This window comes from Paroedura picta, chromosome 2 (genome assembly GCF_049243985.1).
Source record: "Paroedura picta isolate Pp20150507F chromosome 2, Ppicta_v3.0, whole genome shotgun sequence".
NCBI classification, from domain to species: Eukaryota; Metazoa; Chordata; class Lepidosauria; order Squamata; family Gekkonidae; genus Paroedura; species Paroedura picta.
Window position 1 is genome coordinate 121,694,299 of NC_135370.1, and position 14,364 is coordinate 121,708,662.

General features: G+C 43.2%; 2 long non-coding RNA genes across 2 annotated transcripts in view; one reads left to right on the forward strand and one right to left on the reverse strand.

Annotated features, from left to right (window-relative positions):
* Nucleotides 1–14,364, forward strand: part of LOC143828786 (uncharacterized) — a 265,869-nt gene that overhangs the window by 177,664 nt on the left and 73,841 nt on the right. The gene's annotated exons all lie outside the window — the stretch shown is intronic.
* Nucleotides 9,572–14,364, reverse strand: part of LOC143828787 (uncharacterized) — a 32,429-nt gene continuing 27,636 nt past the window's right edge. Inside the window, exon 2 of the long non-coding RNA XR_013227878.1 lies at nucleotides 9,572–9,975. This is a non-coding gene — a long non-coding RNA (uncharacterized LOC143828787). The remainder of the gene's footprint in view (nucleotides 9,976–14,364) is intronic.

Here is a 14,364-nt window from a genome sequence, read left to right on the forward strand (position 1 = left end):
CTAGGTAATTTTGTTTGTAAGATAGTATTTAATCCTAGTATTAGCATTCCACTGGACAGCCTCTATTATTTCTGCAGGAATAGGGAGCAATAATCCACTTTATACTATAGATCCACTTTATACTTCTTTAACAGTTCTCTTTTTGCTGCCGGATGGCTATACATTAGAATGCAAGCACGGACTGAATGTATTCAAAATGTATTCCAGATTTACATGTCCCCATATTAACTTTTGGACCATGCAGCAAAATTACACTACTTAGGCAATTTTGTAGTGGAAGTAGGTCTAACAATTCACCTTGGTTAGTTGGTTTTAGGATGTGCTGACAAGAATGCTTTCCCAGGAGAGAGAGAGAGAGACATTTATATTGTTTTATTTTGGCTTTCTGTAACAGTGCTGCCTGCCTCCCTCATTGCCAGATAATTATTTCGGGCCACTCCTTATAGGTTTAGCTGGGTATCTGTACAGAATTAAATCAGAAGTCTTTGCCAAATCATCCTTTGGTATGAAGATGTTCCAATTAGTGCTCTAAGCATGTGGTGGCTAGAAAGAAGAACAAGTAATATGCCAGTGATGATCTGTCATTTTTAGATTTACCATTTCCAATGGTGTTCATTACTGGACAAATTAGCTTCAATATGAATTTCTGTTCTATCCTGAGAATGAAAGGACTGTTAAGCCATTTTAAGAAAAGTGACAAACAGCTGCAAAACCCTGTTTTTAATACTGCAGAGCACTAGGGGATTATTTGCTGTGCTATCAGACACTGTGAAAAATGGGAGTCACATGAACTCAGAATATGGGGAAATATTTATTTATTTATTGTTTGGTTTATGCACTGCTCCCTCTTGGGGTCTAGTCTTGGGTGCTGAACAAAAGAATCAATGTCTGCAATCAGTAAATGAAAATAAAAAATAACAATATAATTAAAACCATCTTTATACAGCTGTTGCTGTATAAACATAAAAGGCTAAGGGGTAAGTGGGCGGAGAGTGGGTGGGGCCGGTCCGGGTGAGGGCCCAATTGGAAGGCGCAAAGCACCTTCCTATTGGCCCCTCACCAGGACAGACAACAGTTCTAGCCAGTCAGGTAAGGGCCCAATCGGAAGGTGTGAAGCACCTTCCGATTGGGCCCTCACCAGTACAAGCCAGAGCTCTACCCAGAAGCCATGCCGAACCGAGCACCGTGACTCCAGCTCGCAGGTGGGTGGGCTCTAACGAACGGGCTTTGAATCTAGTCTATATATATAAAATGTGATTCATACTTCTGAACATACTGACGTTTCCTATCTCCTATTGATGTCAACTCCCTTCTCTCACGGCCTATTGCTGCTCTTGCTCAAGATTCTGCACCTTCAGGTCTGCTGTGAAGGGAGCCTCTAACAGCCCCTGAATGATGTGAGGGAGGTGTTTCTGAGAACAACGCAGGGGAGTCTGAGGGCATGGGTGTACTTTCCTCTTGGGGGGGGGGGGGTGGAGCTTCTACCGAACACTTGGTTGACAGAGAGCCCACAGAAAATCCACTTCTCACATACAATGCTGCTGTTGCTGGCCTCTCTGCTAGAGGGAAGATGCAGCCAAGCCATGTGTAATTCTTCTCCATGACTCTCTGTAGATTTGAGGCCTATTATACAGGGTTGTTGTGCAGATATCCCCATCATTAGGGACAGGTTAATTATCTCCCTGAGCAGTCCTCCTTATTAGCAGTTTTTAGGACCCACAAGGACCAGGGCTCTAAAGATCAAGTGGTAGGCAGCCTGTTGACATCAGCTTGTACAAGAGACCTGAAACTGTCAAAATAATTCAGAGATAGCCAAAGGATCTCCAATTCATTTGTTATTATAAGTATTAAGTATCAGAGGAAGATCATGGAAGAGTGACGAGATTTTATCCACAAAATAGCTCAGAAAAGTTTCACAGCTGATCTCTGACTGACTAGTAATCACGCACCCTTCTCGCAGAGTGGTAAGGGACTGAATTACCCCAAATAATTGTGCTGGGCATGGGAGGTGGCATAAAACTTCCATTCAGCCTCTTGCACTTCCATCTCATAGGCTCCCATTAGCATCCTAAAAGATGTTCCCATGGCTTCATAATGAGCTTGCCTCCAACCTTGCTGTAGCTGTCTCAGCTCTCACTTCTTTTCCTGCAGCTCATTGGTGTACTAAGGAGCTGGATTAGAGTGAGAAGAGAGGAGCTGTACACATGCAGAAGTTTGCTTTCTTCAAGATGAAAAAAATAGAATTTGAACCAGCCATTCTTGAGGAGGAAGTTGAACAGGCCTTGTGTCAATTATCAAACAACAAGGCCCCATACATTGTCATCATACATGAAATTGCTGAGATGTGTACCAATCAAAACCATTACAGTTTTGTGTCAGAGAATATGGGAAACAAATTTTATGTATTTATTTATTGGATTTGTATACTGCTGCTCCCAGTGACCTACCCAGAGGAGTGGAAATGATCTGTGTTCATCCCATTACCAGAAAAGGGTTACTATGGTGTTGGAGGAGTCTTCTTCGAGTTCCATGGATGGCAAAAGTCACAAACAAGGAAATACTACAGTGCATAAAGCCTGCTATATCACTGGTAGGCAAAATCAAAAAACTCCAGCTCACTTACTTTGGTTATATCATGCGATCTAACTCATTGGAGAAAGCAATTATGCTAGGATTGGTCAGTAGAAAAAGGAAACAAGACTGATAAAGAATGCCATGGTTAGATACAATCAAAGACCTATTATGCATGGTGGCTGCTATGCCGGGCGGCCGCCGTAATGTTGCAGCCCAGCGCTGTCAATTATGCACAGCACCAGCCCATCCTAGCCCCTGCTGGTGCCCGCGGTATCCTGGGAGCCACGGAAGTTCCTGTGTTCTGATAACACTGGCCTTCTGTGGCCCTGGGTCGGGCCATGCCTGCGCTGGCGGCGGGGGCATGCATAATCGGGGATTTCCCCTGATGCCCTGCTGCCACCAGCATGGGCATTCTGGCCCATGCATAATGGGTGTGTATGGATACCCATCAGAACATTACACAACTAAAAGAAGCAGTGCAAGATTGGAAATCATGTGAGCACTTGGTTCCTAGGATTGCCAAGAGTCAGACTTGAGTGAATACCTATCATCATCAAAGCAATAAGTCTGGGGTACAATAATGCCCACAGAGCTGCCACCACTAGCAGGTTCAACAGGGCCACTGCCAGTGCATTCAGCAGATGGTACACCAATCAGATGGCCAAGCTATCAATGAAGTCCCACCTCAGACTGACACATGCAATTTCTGGGATCATTCATGTGGGGAGTGCCTTGAAGGCGTAATCCCTCTTGAACCAGGATGACCATACCTCCTCCCCCATACTACAGTCTGTTATTGAGGAGGACTAAAAACCCCAGCAAATGGGTTTCTTTTTTTGCCATTCAAATATTTTATTGTGATATCGATATATATCAATTTCAAAATCTATATCTATCTCCATACCCATTACTAATACATCAATTCACTAACCTAAAACTCAAACACAAAGACAAATATATATTCAAGATTTCTCTCCTATCCCTAACTAATGAAATAGTAAGGCTTAGGTCAGTGATATAACATTATACTTGAAACCTGCTGCTACTATATTTAATTTCACCCACTTTCATCCAGGTCACGCACATCAGATTGACCCCATGCTCCACAAAATATTATTATAGAATAAAGGATTAGTTGTTAATGGATCTAGTGTTGCACAGCATCAATGTTGGAGGTGGGTCAGATCCCTTGGCCTCAGTCTCTGCATTTCTCCATATGTCAGGCAGGTCTGATGGGCCCAGAGATGCCTTCTCTTAAGATGAACATATCTTGTTTCCTTGAGTATACATTTGTGTATACAGAAGGCATAGTAGAACTCATTGGCATTGCAATTTATGATCTTTGGCAACGTGTGTGTGTGTGTGCACACCTGTGCAAAGTCAGTTGCTACTCCACTATACTTTCATAGGACTGTAATTTGTATGAGGTATGTGTCCTCTGGCAGAAGTTCTGGAGAGCTGTTTTTGTTTTGTGTCACTAAACTGGGGGGAAATAAAGGCTTTTTTCCACCGATGCCTTACCGCAGCTGCATAATAGCATTAATTTTCTGCCCATTGCAAATTTGCATGGTTTTCTCTTTGTGATTCTATAATTTGATTTTGCACACAGGTTGTTATCTTGGCAGTTTTTCAAAGCCTGCCCTATGCTAATTCTACTCTGCTCCAAATAGATCAATCCCAAATTATTCTTGAGTTTGGTGGTTTGCAAAAGGTCCATGTGGCTCAGCCACCATTTTAATTTTACTGTTCCAGACTGCCAAAATGCCCTCCTCCAAAAAACTTTATTCACTAAAGCGTTAAAGGGAGAGAAATTACAAAGCCTTGGGATTCTCATCCTTGTTTTTCTCTCTTTATTTACATTTCATGTCAATTTCATTCCATGCTGATGACCTCCCCCCATTTTGTTTACATGCAGCACTTAATTTTTTTGTTTGTTTGTTTTGCTCTAGGGATGGCCCTTGCTGGATGCTACTTTAGATACCACCTCCCCACACATCAGAAGTGATATTCCACCCCAGTTTAGAAAAGTATTGTGTTTTTAAAATTGTAAATACAATGGAGGGGAGGGGGATGACGCCTATGGTGGGCCCAGAATTCTAAATCCAATGTAAAGGCTTACTGCTCTGAAAATCTGCAGTAAGATGTGCATGCGGAATGGGCCCTAGCTTTTCTCATTGATTCAGTGCTGAGGGGTTCAGATTTTCACACTGTTGTCTACAGATTCCCTTGATGCCATTCTTAAGCATACATTATGGGCTGTTTTAGTTATTTCAGGGCCTCTTGAAGTTGATTTTTGTAGATGCTTCTTTTACCTCCATGTGGCCTTCAATTGCAAACAGTTTCATAGAGTTCCAGAGGCTCCAAGAAGCTCATTATACATGTAGGGTGTACTTCTTGCTTCTTATCAGAAGCATTTAAGCCATGCCCTCTGTCATAGGAGTGCAACATTTGGTCTATACCTGACTGCTTTTCCATCAGTAGAATATAATGGAAACTCACAACAAATCCAATATTCTTTTCTAGGAGAAAAATGGCCTAGAACTGATGGTAAATCATAATAATGATGATTTAGGAAGACAGGCCCTGCTTTAGCTGGAATAGTAGCTCTAATGTTGTGTTCCCTAATTGCAGTTCTGAGAAACCTCTCTTACTATGAAGACAGCACAGGTAATTAAGACATGGAGCTGCCATGCCATCAGCTGAAGCGCTGCTGTTCAATCAGAGATACAGGTTTTCAGGCAGTCTAGTGTCGGTGATGTTAAAATTGATGGGCAGGATACAAACTTGCTCAGATTAGGACCTTTTCCACAGAGAGGACTCACCCAGACATTATGTCACACTGTCCCCTGTTTTTTTTTTTTGGGGGGGGGGGTTGCCACGGGATGGCTCTCCTGATCTTTTTCCATGTCCACATGGAGAACCCTTTGTCCCACTTACCCCCTCCTGTTTGTCCCCTGATTTATTCCACAGGCGATAGCCAAGGGACAGGAAGTCAAAACATTGCACTGTTTTTTTAAACTTGTCAATCATTGTTGCATGGCAAAAACTTCCAATCTTCCAGCACTATTTTGTCACATTTGTGTGCCCCTTCCAAGTCTGAAATCTTTAAAAAATAAAAACATTGTTATTGTATTATAATGTTGCCACATTTTACAAGCAAGGAGTCTTTTTTGATCCCTGGAGGACTGAAAAGAAGAAAAGCCAATCCACTGTGTATAAACTTTTCAACAATTTTGCCAGCTTGCACCTTGTGTTCTCTATTTTGCTTTCAGGACCTCACTCACAGCTTCCAGAATGGCACTGAGGACTCTGGCATGCCTTTGCATTAAATAGTTATTGATTTGCTGTACTAGGTTTTTGGGGGGAAATTATACACAGTGGCTTGGCTTTTCTTGTTGACAGTCCTCCAAAAAAAAAGGGACCCAAAAAAAGAGTCTTTGCTTGTTAAACCACCACAGTGACTTAAAGCAACAACCCTGTCTTAATTAAAAAAAAAACAGGGGAGAAGGGGCTGAGGCCTCCCTGCACAGTTTGCCAAGCTTCCCTGACTCCACTGTTCCAAAATTAAAAATCATTATGCTGGAGTCATGTTGTTATGCCACCACCCTTCTAATTTGTCAAAGAATAAAGGGCAGGGAAGGTTGCGAGGGCAGATGATGGAAGTGACACTTGGGGGTGGGTGTCACCTAAACTGTCCCCTATATATACCACTAGAGGGGCTACCCATCCTTGCCTCTCAATGCATCCTGCACTTGCCATGCTTATCCTGTTTCACCTGATATAATTATTTCAATAAAGCCTGACTTCTTAGTACTACATCTGTTTGGAGCAGCTTCGTACAAGGGGGTCTATTCTGTTCCAGTGGACCAGCCCATGTTTCATGACAGTTTGACAGAGACCACAATCCCCCTGCTTGCCTTCCAACAACTGCCTGCTTACCAACCATGGAAGCAACGGCACAAGGCCCAACCAACCACCTGGAGACGAGGGCGCCGGAGGGGCAGCTAAATCTACACTTCCTGCTGAACCCAGAGTCCAGTAGCTTGAATAGTTCAATGAGAATCCAAATGTTGTTCTTATGCAATGTGACTCTTTCTTTTTGTTCTGCTTTCCTCTGCTTGCTTCCTTCTGGTTCACACATGTATTGTAATTCAGCCCATGATGTTGGCTCATGAGTTACCATCTAAGGTCTCTGCCTCTTAAATATCTCTGGCTCACTAGCTGGTTCAGATATTTCTGGTTGAGCATCTGGTTGACTGTAAGCTGCTTTGAGTCTCCTTCAAGTAGAGAAATGAGGCATCTAAGAGCCAACTCTTCTTCTTCTTTCTTCTTTCTTCTTTCTTCTTTCTTCTTTCTTCTTCTTCTTCTTCTTCTTCTTCTTCAGCAGTCCTGTGGTTGTTTGGAAAGGACCAACCAAGGAAGTATATTTATCCTGCCTGAACAGGGTTCAACTGTCAGTTGCTCCCTCAGACAAGAATCTGGGTGTGATCTTTGATGCCTCCTTATTTATGGAGGTGCAAGCCTCGAGTAGTGTGGCTGGTATTCTTCCGTCTGTGCTAGCCATGCTACTAGCTCCGCACTTGACTTAACACATAGCCACAGTCACCCATGTGAAAGTCACCTCTAAATTTGACTTCTATAACTTGCTCGATGCGAGCCTAACCTTATCCTTGCTCTGGAAATAGTAGCTGCTCAGAATTCCCATGAGAACTCCCTGGAGGGCATATATTCGACCAGTGCTCCAACAGCTGCACTGGATCCCAGTTGAATTAAAGGTCAAATTTAAGGTGTTGGTTCTTGCCCACAAGGCCATTCATAGTCCAGGTCCTATATATCTGAGAGTCTGCCTTTCTATCCATTGCTACAGAGTGTTATGCTCTGCTAATACCAGCCAACTGGTGGTCCCTGGCCCCAAGAAGGTATGTCTGGCCTCAACCAGGGCCAGGACATATTCCACCCTGGCCCCTATCTGGTGGAATTAACTCCCAGAACATATCTGGGCCCTCTTGGAACTTCCACCAGGCTTTTGGTTGGGGCTGATGAAGTATGAAACATCTAACTCTAATGGGGCCCCACCATTCCTACATACCATGATTAATTATTCAGTCATGGGCAATTCAGACCACCAGCTGGCTTGACCTAGACAGTGGGAGCTATGAACATCAGTCTGCTGACACTGGGCATTCTTAATACTAACAACCTATTCCAAGTTGTTTTACCACTATTTCAAATTGTTTTAATTCTATTTTAATTTATTTAAAATGTATATGTACTATGTTGTACACCGCCCAGAGCTGGTTTCCCAGATAAGTGGTATAGAAATTTAATAAACTAAACTACACTATATAAATAGTCTGTGCAGCTGTTTTTAGATACCCTGAGCTTAAAATCCCTTTTTTGCCCTTGTTGGTTCATTACTCTCCATTATCTTTAAAAAAAAAAATCCCAGAGGACATCTGAAAGCAATAAAATTGTTGGCAAGATGAATGCTGGAAATATGGTGCCAGTGTTAAGCAGCATTGCATTTTTTTTCCAGTTCTGCACTAAGCCTAAGTCAATCTTTGTTATTCCAGTCTAGCTTCAGAGGTAAAGATTTTTCCAGTGCAATCCTAGGCAGAGTTACTCTAGCCTAAGCCTATTAAAATGAATTTGCTTATACTTGAGAAAGTCATTAGGATTTCACTGTTAAAGTGCCTCCAAATTGCTACAACTAAACAAACCCCTGGCCCAAGTGTGTTATTTCCGAGGGGGATGTCAGATGCATACCTTGATAGAGATTTCCCATTTAAAAAGCTGAGCCATAATTCACTTGAAAATGCTTTCTAGATGCAAGCATGCGGATGATAAAGATTTATTTCACAGTATGTCATGATTTTTTTTTTAATGATTGGCACTGAGCTGGAGCCTAGTAGCAAAATGTGTTTATAAGCAATTGCTGCTTCAGAACTTCTGGTGTATCCGTTCCTTGATCTCAGAGGCCAAAGGAGTATGGGGGCGTTCTGTGGGCTATGCACTTAGCTGACTTGATTTGCAGGATCAGTGGACTCATAAAATGCTAAGTGTTGAACTAGCAGAACTTCCAAGTTCAAGTGTTTGACTGCTCTTGAATTCCCTCCCCTGGGGGAGAAGAAAAACCTTTAATTTATGGAGTGTCACAGCACATTACAGCACATCGCATCTTAATACGCCACTGCATGGGGCTGACATTTGTTTGCTTTAATTCCTCAAAATAGCTTTTATTTAGCGCAAATGTTCTCTGCTATTCAAACAGTTCCTGTTCTCCCCTACTGTGTGCTTTGACAGTTCTCTTGGGGACAGTCACTCCAGCAGGTCTCTGCCCTCTGCTGGCAGTCTCTCAGGCCTTTGTCATGGGTTTTAATTGTCTTTCTCTTAATAATAATAATAATAATGAAATGCTGTCATGCTCTAACAAATTTAACGGTGCTTCTATTGTCTGTGCTTGGTGCAGTATGCATCACTCCCACAAGAATGGTGAGCTGTCTGTTTGATGGGAACAAGGGAAATGGAGAAACGAAAGTCTGTGCAGTAGCAAAGGATTCTCAGCTGTCCTTTCTAAGGATGTGGTAAAGCAGCAGCCTTTCACAGAATCAGCTCTTGCAAAGGAATCCAGTCTTAGGAAATACTTGTAATTGCACCTGTTTTCCTGTAGACATTCTCTTCTGCTGGGTTATGGCCAGATGCAAAAGAGAACTGACCAAAATAATCTGCCATTTTTTCATGGGTATTGTCTCAATCCCTTTTAATGTTTTCAGAGAATATTTTTTCTTATGCTGAAGCTTTTTCCTCTTCAAAACAGCTCTGTTTGCCAATGAATAGGAATTAAAGTAGTTAAAATAAAGGTTTTATCCCTTCCACCCTACCCCACTAAGTAGTCCAAAGTGTGGTGCAGTAATTTTAATCCCTGGACTTAGTTCTCTTAAATGTGTATTACTGTACTGATTTCCAGTGTAAATCAAAAATTAACATTCAACAATAATGATTTTGGTTATTTATGGGTATGTGCTAAATATTTATGCACAAGAAAACAGAAAACAAAATGAAGAAAGAAAGCCACACAAACACCATCACAGGAGCATTTGATGATCCTACAGTTAGTTTGGTCCAGAGGAAACTGTTAAGTGGTCATCCCCATGTACCTTTTTCAAGAATATTTAGAAAGCACAATATAATTTTGGGCTGGAAAGACCTGTGTTCAAATGACAGTCAGCTGTTACATTTTGTGGGTGATCTTGGGTTAATCACTCTGAGGCACGTGAGGACTTATTTCTTTTTTTGTAGTTTACTTTTCCCACTGAGATTATATGTAAGCACAGTCTTCAAGGATTGGACATTCAATAAACAAGATGGTTTGGCTTGTAGAAATTGGAGCCAACCGGAAATCTGGAACAGAGATGCAGCAAAGTGTAAGTATTAATGTGATACATTAAATTATGCAAAAATTAGAAACTAGGAGCTTATAACAACAGATAATACCTAGTACCAATGCACTCTCACACAAACAGAAGCATGCTTCATATATTTCAGGTTATTGTACACAACACTTGTCCATCATCTTCAGGACCTCTTTAAGGACAGGAGATGTCCCGGAGGACTGGAAGAGAGCAAACATTATTCCGATCTTCAAAAAAGGGAGGAAGGATGACCCGGGAAACTACAGACCAGTGAGTCTGACCTCTGTTGTGGGTAAAATAATGGAGCAGATATTAAAGGGAGCAATCTGCAAACATCTGGAGGACAATTTGGTGATCCAAGGAAGTCAGCATGGATTTGTCTCCAACAGGTCCTGCCAGACCAACCTGGTTTCCTTTTTTGACCAAGTAACAGGTTTGCTGGATCGGGGAAATTCAGTTGATGTCGTTTACTTGGATTTTAGTAAAGCTTTTGTTAAGGTTCCCCATGATGTTCTGATGGATAAGTTGAAGGACTGCAATCTGGATTTTCAGATAGTTAGGGGATAGGGAATTGGTTAGAGAACCGCACTCAAAGAGTTGTTGTCAATGGTGTTTCATCAGACTGGAGAGAGGTGAGTAGCGGGGTACCTCAGGGCTCGGTGCTCGGCCCGGTACTTTTTAACATATTTATTAATGATCTAGATGAGGGGGTGGAGGGACTATTCATCAAGTTTGCAGATGACACCAAATTGGGAGGACTGGCAAATACTCCAGAAGATAGAGACAGAGTTCAACAAGATCTGAACACAATGGGCAAATGGGCAAATGAGAACAAGATGCAATTTAATAAAGATAAGTGTAAAGTTCTGCATCTGGTTCAAAAAAATGAAAAGCATACCTACTGGATGGGAGATACACTTCTAGGTAACACTGTGTGAACGAGACCGTGGGGTACTTATGGATTGTAAACTAAACATGAGCAGGCAGTGTGATGCAGCGGTAAAAAAGGCGAAAGCCATTTTGGGCTGTATCAACAGGGGCATCACATCAAAATCACAAGATCTCGTAGTCCCATTGTATACGTCACTGGTCAGACCACACCTGGAGTACTGTGTGCAGTTCTGGAGGCCTCACTTCAAGAAGGACGTAGATAAACTTGAAAGGGTACAGAGGAGAGCGACGAGGATGATCGGGGGCCAAGGGACCAAGCCCTATGAAGATAGGTTGAGGGACTTGGGAATGTTCAGCCTGGAGAAAAGGAGGTTGAGAGGGCCCTCTTTAAGTATTTGAAAGGTTGTCATTTGGAGGAGGGCAGGATGCTGTTCCCATTGGCTGCACTCGAAAGGACACGCAGTAATGGGTTTAAACTACAAGTACAACGATATAAGCTAGATCTCAGGAAAAAATTTTTTCACAGTCAGAGTAGTTCAGCAGTGGAATAGGCTGCCTAAGGAGGTGGTGAGCTCCTCCTCACTGGCAGTCTTCAAGCAAAGGTTGGATACACACTTTTCTTGGATGCTTTAGGATGCTTTGGGCTGATCCTGCGTTGAGCAGGGGGTTGGACTAGATGGCCTGTATGGCCCCTTCCAACTCTATGATTCTATGATTCTAAGATCGTATCCATCTTTCCCAAGAACATGATCCAAGTGACGGCCATCTCTGGACTAGACTTTTGTAACTCGCTCTATTCGGGCTTACCCTCCTGACCCGGAAACTGTAGCTGGTGGAAATTTCAGCTGCTAGGTCATCTTGGAGGACCCATATCCAGCCTGCACTGAGGCAGTTGCATTGGTTGCCAGTTGTATAACAGTTCATGGTGCTGGTATTCACCATGAACTGGTATTCACAATGAACCTTATGCGGTCTGGGCTCAGTGTACCTATGGGACAGTTTAACCCCCTATGTGCCATGCAGATCACTACACTGCAACTGCCAACATACTGGAGGTCCTTAGACCCTGTGAGATTTGCCTGGCCTCAACCAGGGCCAGGGACTTCTTGGCCCTGGCCCCCACCTGGTAGAATGAGCTCCTGAAAGAGCTGAGGGCCCTGATGAAGCAAAATAATGTCTATGGTGCCTGCAAGTTGGTGCTCTTCCACCAGGCATTTAGTTGAGGCCAGGCAGACAGAGAGGGGAGATCTGCCCCTATTCCAGCATTTTAGTTTCCCAGCACCCCAGCAATGGTTAATCACTGCTCGGGAGCTATTCAGCAGTCTGGGGGGGGGGATCAACTGGCACAGGTGGGTTAAGAGGGCTTGGAGTGAAGTTTTATCATTTTATATTTTGTTATTAGGGATGTGCGCCTCGGCTCGGCTGAAAAACATCCGAGGAATGGCTGCTTCGGAGACAAATTGGTCCAAGGCAGTAAACCCCATGGCCAGAAAAATCCAAGGTGGTCGTACCTAGGAGTGCTTCCGAGGTGCCTCAGATCCAAGGAAAGGAGGGCTGGGGATATCCCCTCCCCCCAGAGGAGGACAACAAGAACCAGCCTGCCTGCTCCCTCCTCTCCTTTGGCTCCCACATAGGCTCTGCTCCAGTGTGCAGCTGCCGGCTGGCATACCACCGCCACCCCTGCTCACCTCGCCGGGCTCTGCTTCAGCATGCGGCCACTGGCAGGCATGCTGCCACTACCCCTGCTCTTGCTCTGCTGCAGCATGTTGCCGCCAGCCAGTGCACCACTGCTGCCACCCGTGTTTTCCTTGCCCTGGCCTCTGAAGTGCTGCCTCGAGATCTCTGAGACAACCAAGGCGGCATCTCCCAAAACCGTCTTGGGCCAAGGTGGCTTCCTACGAAGCCGTGGCAGTCTGGCCCAGAAGGTGAGTGCACATGCCTAGTTGCTATTGTTATATTTTTATATGTTGTTAGCCACCACGAGCTGATTGGTTGGAGGTCTATAAGTATGAAAAATAAATATAAAATAAATAAATAAATAAATAAATAGTATGAAGGGTACACAGTGATATAATTCATAGTCGCTAACCCTTTATCACAAGCATCATTTTGAACCATTTTGTTACAGGACAGACCTTTCCATAAGGTGTATGAGCCAGAACGTCAGACTTCAGACTGATGCCCAGCCAAAAAAAGGGCAACTTGCAGATTCTATAGCATATCATTTACCTCACAAAGTGTTTTACATATAAGTCTGATTTATACAAAAGTGAATGTTCCAGTGACTGAAAGGAACCCATTACTATCTGGGGCTTTTTGATTTCTTTGAAAGAAAAATCAAACTTCTTTCCCCTTGTTATGTTCCCACAGAGAGGCAATACAGATCAGGCAAGCAACCTTGCAAGAAGACAGCAGCAAGGGGCTACTATCTAGAAGAAGCCACAATAAATTCTGAAGCTACTGATAATCTCTGCACCATGCACAGCTCTGGAAATGTTTTTTCCTGCCTATTCTACTGCACCCCTGCTTGTACTATTCTGATCTCCCAGGGTGTAAAACAAATGAAACAATTTTAAAATGACCAGCAATTTTGTGGCAGTTACCTTCAAAGGAAGAAGTTGAATCTGCCTTTCTAGCTCTCTTTTTATGCTGCCCTGCTTTAGGTTTTCAGAATTGTAGCTGCAACAGTCTTTAGTACATTGTATTGTGCAAATATAGACTTCCTCTTGAACATTTTAACATGCTTGAATTCACCCTCCATTCACTTGAAGGCTACTGAGCACAAATTTAGGCAGATTGGAAGTGGGTGGGCACAAGGGATTGTGTCCATGCTTGGCTCTTGTGGCCCTTTTTTGCATGCCCAGGGAAATGCCAATCACCACTCTGGGGTCGGAAGGCAAATTTCCTCCTGGCCAGGGATTCTTGTTTTGTTTTGTTTTGTTTTGTTTTTTGGCGGGGGAGAATAATCTAGACATGGAGTCACTCTGGGTGGGCAGGTATTTATGAATTTCCCACATTCTTCAGGGGTTTGGACGTCCCTTCCAACTCTGGTTCTATGATATAGAAGGACAGAGTGTAGGCTGTACATATGGCAGTCTAGAACCCTGCAATCTACTGCCATTAAAGCCAACAGAACTATTAAATAACTTATTTCCAACACCCAGTCACCCCTGAGCTATCTCCTTACTTCACTATGGGATGAGGAACTAGGGAAGGAAACAAAGGGGGAGGGGGCTTTCAATCTAATTTTGCCTTTGAAAGTGTCATTAAAGTGAACATACTCTTCAGTACCAGAAAAATACAGCAGCAAGAGAGCATTGCAAACAAACTTCCAGAATGGAAAGGGAAGACCCCCCCCACACACACACACACACACAAATTCCTGAATAATTCTTTATTTCATTCTTTATTGATTTAAAAACCACTGTTTTCTCAGCCTAAAAGGGTTCCTGGGGGAGCTTTCTGCAAGAAATAAGAGTTGTATATT